Below are 11,698 nucleotides of genomic sequence, written 5' to 3'. Positions count from 1 at the left end.
GTCATGCATTTACCACCGCGCTACGGTCGGTCGGGTACCAATGATTAGTTGGGCAGTTATGTATAATTATTTACCACCGATTGGGCAGTTATGCATTTATCACGGTGTTATGGCCGGTTGGGCAGTTACACATTTACCACCGAGTTACGGCCGGTCGGGCAGTCATGCATTTACCATCGCGCTACGGCTGGTTGGGCAGTTACCACTGATTAGTTGGAGAGTTATGTATCATTATTTACCACCGATTGGGCAGTTATACATTTATCACTGTGCTACAGCCGGTTGGGCAGTTACACATTTACCACCGAGTTACGGCCGGTCGGGCAGTCATGCATTTACCACCGTGCTACGGCCGGTCGGGCAGTTACCTCTAATTAGTTAGGCAGTCGTGCATCATAAGATATGGACAATAGTCTCAAAGAGAAGAATTATATATATCTAAGTATATTAAGTATGCATATACGGTGGCACTTCAGAGATTCAGGTATAGATAATCAGTTGGACGAGCCCTCATAGTAGACGAGGTTAGCATTCAGCGAAGGATCGGTAAGACTCCACTTCATTCGGAGTGCAGCTGATTCTATAAGTCATCGTGTCAGAGTTTTGCTACAGATTTATGGGTAGGCCGGTACCCTGTCCCATTTGATATCAAATAATCTTAGAGGCTTTGTAGACATAGGTTCATTTTGTATAGTATGTCAGAGGCCTTGACGGCCCATATGTATTCATGTTTTAAGAAAGATAGTTCATTGTTACGGTATTTTCCCACTTACAGTTGTACATTATGAGTGGTGGTCATGTAGGCCCATGATAGTTACAAAAGGAATGAGTTCAGTTAACTCGACCTATGTATGTTCTAGTTTTGGTCGAACGATCATGAGTTACAGAGTGGTTTGCTCGGGCCAGCGCGGCACCAAGTGCCAGCCACGTCTCCCCAGGTTTGGGGCATGACAAAAAAGCGCCTAAAATCAGGGCAATCCAGTTGTACACGCATGTATTCGCGTTGTTGTATTCATGAATACAGCAGTAAAAAGCGCCTAAAATTAGGGCAGTCCAGCTGTATGCGCATGTATTCACATGTATTCGCGCCATGTATTCATGAATATAGTAACGACAATCACCTTAAAATAGGTATGTCCAGTTATCTAAGAGAGAGGAAAAACATAAATAGCGTATTTCATGCCTTATTTCATGCCCCAATGGTGGTATATACCATAAATACTTATTTTACAATAAAATATAAAGGGTAGCTATAGAAAATAATATTTTAAAATTATTTTAATTTATAATAAATAAGGTGTATACCTTTGCTATATGAGGTAAAAAAAAAAATTTACAAAATAGATAGACGAGAGGTATTTTTAGACCAAAGCAAATAGGTTATGGGCAATTTTGGCCCTTTCCCGAAAAATCTATTCATTTTTCTTTTCTTTCTTAAAGATCAGATTTTATAATCACCTATACTAACTGATTAAATAATTGCTTTTCACTACGTCTCTCAAAATGAGGTGAGAATGCATATGATTAACCATATTGATCAAGTACCTAAGTCAATTTAAATTATAATAAAAACACATTATATATATATATATATATATATATATATATATATATATATATATATATATATATATATATATAGCGTAAACAATATGATTGAATTTGTTTATTATTACTCTTTGAACGACTTACATGCTAAATTGAGCACACATTAATTATTGCCGAAAAAAAAAAAAAAAAGGGAACAATTATGATGCAATTGCAAAAGTGTTACTTTCGTTGATGAAGTTGAAAAAAGGCTAAGCAAGACAATTTTTAAATTTAAAAAACAAAACAAAAAAGGAGATTCCAATTTGGATAAATAGAATGACATATTAAGTAACACTGCAATTTCAACGAAGATTCTAATATATATAAATACTAAATAGAATGCCATATTAAGTAGCACTGCATTCATATTCTTTCTAATTTGTAAAACAATTACTATATAGGTTAATGAGATGATCAATAAAAGTTGGAAATGAGTGTGTGAAGCATTGAATGATATTCCTATTTGTCTGTTTTGGTAATAAATTTTCATTGCTGTAAAAGATTACAAAGGCAATCAGCAGAGAAACATATAAGGAAAAACTTTAAAAAAATATATTTTCTTTAATGCATTTTCCATAACAGTAAACCGAAGGCAATATAAAAAAGAAAAGCATTGTTGTTTGGGTGTTCAACCTCTGTTGTGGTTACAAACTAATCAGAGAACTGATTCTCTTATATGAAGAATCACCTTTCTAGCTCTCATCACACAACAATATGGTACTCCATTTCCTTTACTTACTTTTACATGATTTTATATCACAGTTTAATTCCTTCATAACATGTAAAATAACTTATAGTATCTGTTAGTATAATATATTTATTTTTTGTAACGTTTAAATGAGTATACGTAGTTGGTTGAATTTTCTTAAAAGAATATAGCTAGAAAACAAATTTTGGTATATCGCATGTGCAAATATCAATTGCAAGAGATGCAAACTAGTAGGAAAATCCTCAGTGTCCTCTCTGGAATTTAATTAGTGTGAATTAATTAGCATATGTTTGTCGACAAAGTTTTGATACATATTTGTGCATTGATTGAGCGCTCGGATTGCTACTGTATATTCACTTATGAAAAAAATTAAAGGGGCTATAATCAAATGACAGGCTGATGAAAGATCTGCAGAACAGAAGAAAATAGACGAGTGGCTTCCCATTACTTCTTCTAGGAACGCAAAATGGTGGTATTCAACATTTCACAATGTTACCTCTATGGTTGGAGCTGGTGTTCTCAGTCTCCCTTATGCTATGTCAGAGCTCGGGTGGTACGTACTCTTTTTTATTTTTTATTTTTAGAAACAGCCAGAGACAAATTCAAGATTTAAAATTGATTTATTCGAAATTTCATATCTTAGTGATTATTATACCTATATCGTTACAGCCTTGGCTTCAAATGAACCCATTGTTAACATGTTAGTATGGTACATTCACCCTTGTTAACAGCCTTGATGTATTCAAAATTTCACCTTTTTTAAGATTTTAATGATTATTATACGGTCGTGGGTTCAATTGAACCCATTATTAATATGCCCCCCTTTAACAACCTGATCAAGATGTTATTACTAGATGAGATTAGCCTTAGAAGTAACCACCAGATGGTAATTAAATTGTTTGAACGTAGTACTAGTTTTCAATTCTATGTTATTGATAGTGTGTCAATTTAATTTAACTGATAATTGCATGTTATTGCTCTATGTTTAGATGGCCTAAACGTTCTTTACCTTGTCAGTGCACAAAACGTAAACTCAATTATATAGCTCGCTAATTAGTGCAGAGTTTTTGTTCACAAGTATTACTTAATGAGTTTGGGTGCAATTTCAGGGGACCTGGTGTAACAGTACTGGTGTTATCTTGGATTATCACTTTATACACACTATGGCAAATGGTTGAAATGCACGAAATGGTTCCAGGGAAACGTTTCGATAGATATCATGAATTGGGGCAGCATGCTTTTGGAGAAAAGCTCGGGTTATGGATCGTAGTGCCTCAGCAAGTAATCGTTGAAGTTGGCGTCGACATTGTTTATATGGTGACTGGAGGAAAATCTCTCAAGAAAATCCATGATTTATTGTGCAAAGACAATTGCACAAATATGAAACTTAGCCACTTTATCATGATCTTTGCCTCTGTCCATTTTTGTCTCGTCCATCTTCCCAACTTCAATTCAATATCTAGCATTTCTTTGGCAGCAGCTGTTATGTCTTTAAGGTATATATACAAAACTATTAGTATCTGTGGCTTACTGTTTATTTCAAGGTTGTTCTCCTAACTTTTATTGTGTACGTGACAATGAAGTTACTCCACCATTGCTTGGGGGGCTTCAATTAAGAAAGGCGTGCAACCGGATGTGGACTATGGATACAATGCTAAAACCAATATGGGAGCTGTTTTCAACTTTTTCAGCGCGTTAGGAGATGTGGCTTTTGCTTATGCCGGTCACAATGTGGTGTTGGAAATTCAAGCTACGATCCCTTCAACGTCTGAGAAGCCTTCCAAAGGACCAATGTGGAGGGGCGTTGTTGTTGCTTACATTGTTGTCGCTGTGTGTTATTTTCCAGTTGCACTTATTGGATATTGGGTGTTTGGGAATTCTGTGCAAGATAACATTCTCATCTCTTTGGAAAAACCTACTTGGCTCATTGTTATGGCTAACTTTTTCGTTGTTGTCCATGTTATTGGGAGCTACCAGGTACTGAAAAATAACCAGTCTTATTAAGTTAGTACTATAATTTAGATCCTAAGATTTACTAACGCAAACATTGTTGATGTTGTGATGTTGTAGATCTATGCAATGCCAGTGTTTGACATGATTGAGACTGTGCTTGTTAAGAAACTTAAGTTCAAGCCAACTTGGTACTTGCGATTTATTACCAGAAACCTTTAAGTTGGTAAGATATTAAAGCTTGTTTTCATCTTTAGTGTTGCTTTTAGTTCAAGAATTGTATGATTTTCTTCGGTTCAATTGCAGCTTTCACAATGTTCGTTGGAATCGCGATCCCTTTCTTTGGTGGGCTTCTTGGATTCTTTGGAGGATTTGCATTTGCCCCAACAACATACTTTGTAAGAGATTTTTGACAATTTTCTCTTAATTTTCTGGTTTTAGACTTTGTAGTGCAGATTTTTGACTATGTTTCCTTCTTCAGCTTCCCTGCATAATGTGGCTTGCAATCTATAAACCAAAGAGATTCAGTCTATCTTGGATTATTAACTGGGTATGTTACAAATTAGTCTATTATTCACATTTTAAAGTTTTCTGATTCTGCCTTTTATATATACAATGACAACTAAAATGATACTATTAATGACAGATTTGCATAATACTGGGACTTCTGTTGATGGTTATAGCACCAATCGGCGCCTTAAGATCCATCATCTTATCAGCCAAGTCCCTCAAATTTTTCTCTTAGACAATTAATTAAGGAAAAATCTTTTCTGATTAAGTTTCTTAAACTGCTGAAGTGTGTTTTATTATAGAGGACTTTCTAGTAAGGTTGTTTTGGTTGAGCACTTTTTACAATATAGACTTCTGCAGATTTTCATATGATAAATTATTATGATTAAATATGAATATGAGATATTTATGAGCAACATTAGCTCGCAGTTTACATTCCTTTTGATTTTGTGAATTTTGCACTTGAAACGTACCAATTGTTTCCTGTTCACTAATAATACATACAAAAGCAATTATAAAAAACTCTTTCATCTGTCATGTTTAATACCTCTTCTGGCAAGACAAAAGAAAGTTGTTCAGCCTGCAGTTTCTCGCTATCTCATATTGTATTTAGCATTAGACAAACAATCTAAAATATCTCTTGTACATATAATTATAAATTCTTGTTCCTCCATCATGCGTATTAGGTTCATCTGAATTCAATACTCTTGATACAGAGCATAAATTTATACGTAAAAATCTACTAAATTTATAATAAATAGAAGATATAAATTCATAATTTTAAAAATATAGTGAGATAATGTTAAGAACTTAAAAATTGGAATTCATAGAGCTTAAAGAGATTTAATTATGGTACAATATATAGAATCAGATATTAAGTAGCACTGCAATTTCAAATTTTCCTCATTTGGAATATAGCAATTACTATAATTTAATGAGAGAGTGTCTCTGTGATTAATACATTGCTATAAAAGACAACAAAAATTACTAAAAAGTAAAAATGAGAAAAAGTCAAAGTAGCAGAGTAATATAAATATGGCGAAAATTTTGTATCTAGCTCCTCTCTATTTACATTCTTTTAATATATTCTTTTTGGATGTGCCAAGCTTCTATTTGTTCATTTAAATTTAAAAGGTTCAGGATAAGTTAACCTAACATTCTAATAATGGGGAAATAATATCTCATTTCCTCAAAAGTTTGCCAGACATTAGCACCTCCCTTTTTTTCATCATTTATTTTACTTTTGGACTTATCCAATTCAATTGAATTTCTGTTACTCTTCTTTTAGTTATGTTTTTTATCATAACTACGTGGACCAAAACTTGTTGATAGACAATATATTGAATATAGACTTTCTTTCTTTCCTTTTTAATAATATTTTGCTTATAACAGCGTAGCAAAGTCCACCGACCAATTTGTATTAATTTTACCTATATGTTCAATATTCGAACTCCGTTGCTCTTAAATCTAATATGAGCATATGCAATTCTCTACGTGTCTATATATTTATAGTATTCTTAATTTCTTATTTGCCAGATTCAATGTTTCATTCATTAATAATAAATTCTTCTCAAACTTGTTTTATCAAATTGAATTTGTTACGGATCAAACCAGTGGTGGAGCCACCTTTATCCAAACACTCAATATCTCAACGAGAATTACATTGTGTAATTAGGTAAAAAAAAGTTATGTATATGTATATACTATATGTTAAATTCTCTAAAAATTTTCATGTGTTTACTTTTTTATAATTTGACCCCTTAATAATTGTAGCACCGCCACGGGCCAAACTATCCCTTTAACATCATTTATTCATTTAAATGATAGTTTGCTATTCTTAGGGTGTGTTTGGCATGAAAGAAAATATTTTTCAGAAAAAAAAATTCAATTTTTCCATGTTTTGTTGGCTTAAATGTTTTGGAAAATATTTTTCTCCAATTGGAAAATATTTGGCTTAAATTCAATTGGAGAAAAATATTTTCCCTGTCAAGAGAAGGGAAAATATTTTTCAAAACTCCTTCTCAACCTTCCCCACCCTATTCCCCATCCCCACCAACCCAACCCTAATTCCAACACTACCACCCCACCTCCACCCTAAATAAAAATATTATTAATAGTACTTTCTTTTCATGTTATAGATAAAAAAAATTCATTTCAACAAATGAATTTTTTTTTCATGATATAAAAAAGTATTTTTATTTTTATTTTAACCAAAAAATACTTTCTTTTCATGCAGAAAAAATATTTTTTTTCATTTCAACAAAATGAGCATTTTCTTTTCATGATATAGAAAAAGTATTTTCTATTATTTCAATAAAATGAGTACTTTATTTTCATGTTGTAGAAAGAATACTTTCTTTTTCAATCAAAAAAAGAATATTTTCTTTTTAGTTATGGAGCACAAATTTCAACGTTACTTTTGCGTAAAAAAAGTAAAGCAACACATTAGTTCCTTTGGTTTTTGTGAATTTTTAGAGACTTGGGGGAAGGGAGGAGAAGGGTGAGGAGAGTAGCATAAAAAAATATTTTACTAAAAAAATATTTTTTACTCTCTAACCAAACACTAGAAAATATTTTTCGAAAAAAGTTTTTCACTCACCAACCAAACAAGAAAAAATAAGTGATAAAACCACTCATTTTCCATGCATTTTCCTTCGTACCAAACACACCCTTAGTTCTTAAGAATCTTAAAAGCAATATAGGCTCCCTTTCATATTTTATTTATTTTACGGAAAAGGGTCAGAAATGTCCTTAACGTATTAGAAATGGCTCAAAAATGTCTTCATTCCACCTATGGGTTCAAATTTGCCCTTAATGTTATTTTTAGGCTTAAAAATGCCCCTCTCTTAACGGAAAGATGACATGGCATTGATGAGCATCTTAACATTAAGGGCAAATTTGAACTCATAGGTGAAAGGAGGACATTTTTGAGCCATTTCTAATACGTTAAGGGCATTTCTGACCCTTTTCCGTTTTAATTAAACATGTAGCATTTATTTCGTGTGGAAAAAAGTGAATTATTTTTTACTAAAAACTGGGAAAAAATGAAAATATATTTTTTTCCAGTTTTTACAAAAAAACTGCTTTAAAAAAAGTTGAAAAATATTTTCTAAAATAATATTTTTGTAAAAACTGGAAAAAAAAACTGAAAAGCAATTTTCTAAAACAATGTTTTTGTAAAAGCTGAAAAAAAATATTTTCTTTTCTTCCTTCCTTGTTTGTCCATATGCTTTCTGAGTTCATTATATATTTTAGTTCTTCTAATGAGTTAGTACATCAAAACTTTAAAAAATTTGTTTTTTTCAGTTTTTAGTAAAAAAAATTTATTTTTTTCAGACTAAATAAATGCTACATGTTTAATTAAAATATTATTTTTCCAGAACTCAGAAAGTCAATCTATTCCTAAATAAATGCTACATGTTTAACTAAATAAATGCTACATTTTCTGAGACTAATGAATTATTTTTTTACTAAAAACTGGAAAAAAATAAAAATATTTCAGTTTTGATATACTGACTCATTAGAAGAACTAAAATATATTAAAAAAAATAAACTCATAAAGCATATGGATAAACAAGGAAGGAAGAAGAAGAGGAAATATTTTTTTTCAGCTTTTACGAAAATATTGCTTTAGAAAATTACTTTTCAGTTTTTTTTTTCAGTTTTTACAAAAATATTGTTTTAGAAAATATTTTTCAACTTTTTTTAAAGCAGTTTTTTTGTAAAAACTGGGGAAAAAATATTTTTATTTTTTTTAGCTTTTAGTAAAAAAAAAATTCACTTTCTTCCAGACTAAATAAATGCTACATGTTTAATTAAAACGGAAAAGGGTCAGAAATGCCCTTAATGTATTAGAAATGGCTCAAAAATGCCCTCCTTCCACCTATGGTTTCAAATTTGCCCTTAATGTTAAAATGCTCATCAATGTTATGTCATCTTTCCGTTAAGAGAGGAGCATTTTTAAGCCTAAAAATAATATTAAGGGTAAATTTGAACACATAGGTGGAAGGAGGGCATTTTTGAGTCATTTCTAATACGTTAAAGGGTATTTCTGACCCTTTTCCGGTTTATTTTACAATGTCTCTTTCTATTCTCCATAAAGTTCAATAGCATTAGAACTGTCATGGGCGGCTTTCCAGCCATGCCCCATGATCCCTTGGACGCGCCCCGTGGCGTCCTGGCCAGCCTCCCAACGCCCGTCGCCACGGTCGGCCCCGTGGTCTCGGCAGCTCCAAGTGACAAGCGCGCATGTGCCTCTGTCGCCCCACCGATAGCCATCGCCAGCGCCCAGCCACAGGCAAAAGCCAACAGCGCCGCGCGCGCAGACAATGCCGCGCGCGCAGACCCTGATGCTAAAGACAAAGTTGCTGCCAACGGACTTGCTGCTGCTTTGTAGAAGACTAAGTCCTTTTCATTGTAAATATAGAGTAGTTTTGCTGCATTTTCTTTAAGTGTGATTTTCCAGCTTTCATAGGTCTAGTCATGTAACTTTGGTTTATTTTTTTTAAGCATTATTAAGGGGAACCAAGCAATCAAAACTTTCAAGCAAGCAAACAATTCTCTGTACTGGTGTCTCTCCCCCCCGACACCGTCTTGTTTTCTGTAATAGCTTTCATTCAATGCAATCAAGCTTTCTTTAATTCTCAATTCTCTTTTCTGCTCTCTTTCAATTGCTCATGACATTGGTTTTCCCGTACGGCACTGACAATCTAGTCTAGCGTACGGAGGGGACCTCAGTTGGCGGACAGCAACCGTACTGACATCGGTTGCCTAGCCTTACGTCGCCCTTCCAAGGAACTTCAGGAAGGCGCCGCGTAACAGTTGGTATCAGAGCCTAGGCTCGACATCGGACGAGGGATCACATTGCAATTACCACCATTTCTGACCATGGTGAATTATGGGGATCGCATCGCGACCCTTGAGGGAACGGTTGACGCATTACGGCCCATCATGGAAATAGTGCCCGATCTAAAAACCAGCCTAGTGTAAAGGTTGGACGACCTGGACCGCAGACTCATCCAAGCCGAAGTTGACATAGAAAACATCAGCCGCGACTCTGAAGGAGACCGGCAAACAGCAGCCACAGAGGCAGCTGAAATTTTTGGTAAATTTGAGGTCCTACAGCAGGAGCGTGCCGAGGATTTAGCCAACAGGGAACAAGAGGCAGACAGGGTGACTGCCATGCAACAAACCATTGACAACTTGACAGGCTAGCTCAATGTTGTCAATGCTGCTTTACAAGGCCTACTTCGAGGAGGCGGAAACCAATTTGGGGGTGGTGTGAACCTCGCCCCCATGGCACAAAAGCTGAAAATTCCTGAGCCAAAGCCATACAGTGGAGCTCGGAATGCCAAAGAAGTGGAAAATTTTATTTTCGACATCGAGCAATACTTCGATGCCGTGGGAAGCCTGGAAGAAGCTAAGAAGGTAGCAACTGCTGCCATGTATCTTCAGGGTGATGCCAAACTCTGGTGGCGGGTGAAGTACGAAGCCATCAAGGCAGGTGAAGATGCCCTCGACACAAAGGCGGAACTGAAGGCAGCCATACGCCTACAGTTCTTCCCCGAAAATGTTGAGTACAATGCCAGGAGAAAGTTGCGGGAGCTCCGCCAGACCAAATCAGTGCGAGATTACGTGCGGGAATTCTCCGCGCTCATGCTGAACATCCGTGACATGGGGGACAAAGACAAACTCTTCACCTTCCTGGAAGGGTTGAAACCTTATGCCCGGATGGAGTTGCAGAGACAAAGGGTAGACACGTTGCCTAAGGCAATCCAAGCAGCAGAGTGCCTTGGGGATTACCAAGTGGAAGCCCGGAAGGATAGGCCTCAACAGCCTGTCCGAGGAGGATACAAAGGGGGCCAACCAAACACTAGTGGTCCTAGCAGAAGTGGAGGAGACCGGAGTGCACCCAAATCCAAGACTCCCTCTTCCGGCAGTACTAGTGCTGCATCTAACAACAATGATCGGGGGAGGAAGCCCCCCTCAGGATGTCGCCATTGCGGCGGACCACATTGGAATAATGAATGTCCACATGCACAGATGAATGCCCATCAAGCTTTTGAGGATGGGACGGATGACGACGCCGATGATGCGGACCAGACCGAGCCAGTAGGTGCATTCAATGCAATTATTGGCTCCATTTCTGAGCCCTTAGCGGGAACCAGTGCCGGCATCCGCAAGAAGAAGGACCCCTGTCTAATTGCCAGGAAAGGAAATAAGAAGGCGAATTTGAGGACTCCTCCTCATCAAGAGAGGACCCTAATGTTCGTTGACATGAAGGTAAATGGCAAGCCCATTCGGGCAATGATAGACACGGGTGCCACCCACAACTACTTAGCCTCGACTCAGGTGGAGCGTCTTGGACTAGTTGTAGGAAAGGGCAAAGGTCGTGTGAAGGCTATCAACTCACCACCTCAACCAGTGGGTGGAATAGCCAAAGAAGTACCAGTGAAGCTTGGCCCTTATGAAGGAAAGTTCAACCTGCGCGTAGTGATCATAGATGACTTTGAGTTAATCGTGGGGTTGGAATTCCTGAGACAGACCAATACCATGCCCGCACCGTATGCAGACATGCTACTGATGATGGGGGCAAATGGGGCCAAGCCCTGCATTATTCCGTGCATTCCCATGAAGATGGCAGCCGAGAACATCTCGGCCTTGCAGTTGAAGAAGGGGGTAAAAAGACATGAACCCACGTTCCTGGCTACCCTCTGCATGGAAGATATAGAACGCTCCTCGGGTCCCATTCCTGCACCCGTGAAGGAGTTACTTCTGGAATTTGAAGACATCATGCCACAAGACATGCCAAAGCGTCTTCCGCCTAGGCGAACTGTGGACCATGAGATTGAGTTGGTGCCGGGTGCGAAGCCACCTGCCCGGGCGCCATACAGAATGTCACAACCCGAACTCGCTGAGCTTCGGAGACAATTGACGGAA

At 36.6% G+C, this 11,698-nt stretch overlaps 1 pseudogene; it reads left to right on the top strand.

Annotated features, from left to right (window-relative positions):
* The first annotated feature begins 2,700 nt into the window (after positions 1-2,700).
* On the top strand, positions 2,701-5,103 carry LOC107831448 (lysine histidine transporter 1-like; annotated as a pseudogene).
* The last annotated feature ends 6,595 nt before the right edge of the window (positions 5,104-11,698 follow it).

Source organism: Nicotiana tabacum, chromosome 17 (assembly GCF_000715075.1).
Source record: "Nicotiana tabacum cultivar K326 chromosome 17, ASM71507v2, whole genome shotgun sequence".
In the NCBI taxonomy this organism is placed as follows: Eukaryota; Viridiplantae; Streptophyta; class Magnoliopsida; order Solanales; family Solanaceae; genus Nicotiana; species Nicotiana tabacum.
The sequence above is the reverse complement of the archived record's forward strand: the minus strand, read 5'-3'. Positions and strand labels throughout refer to the sequence as shown.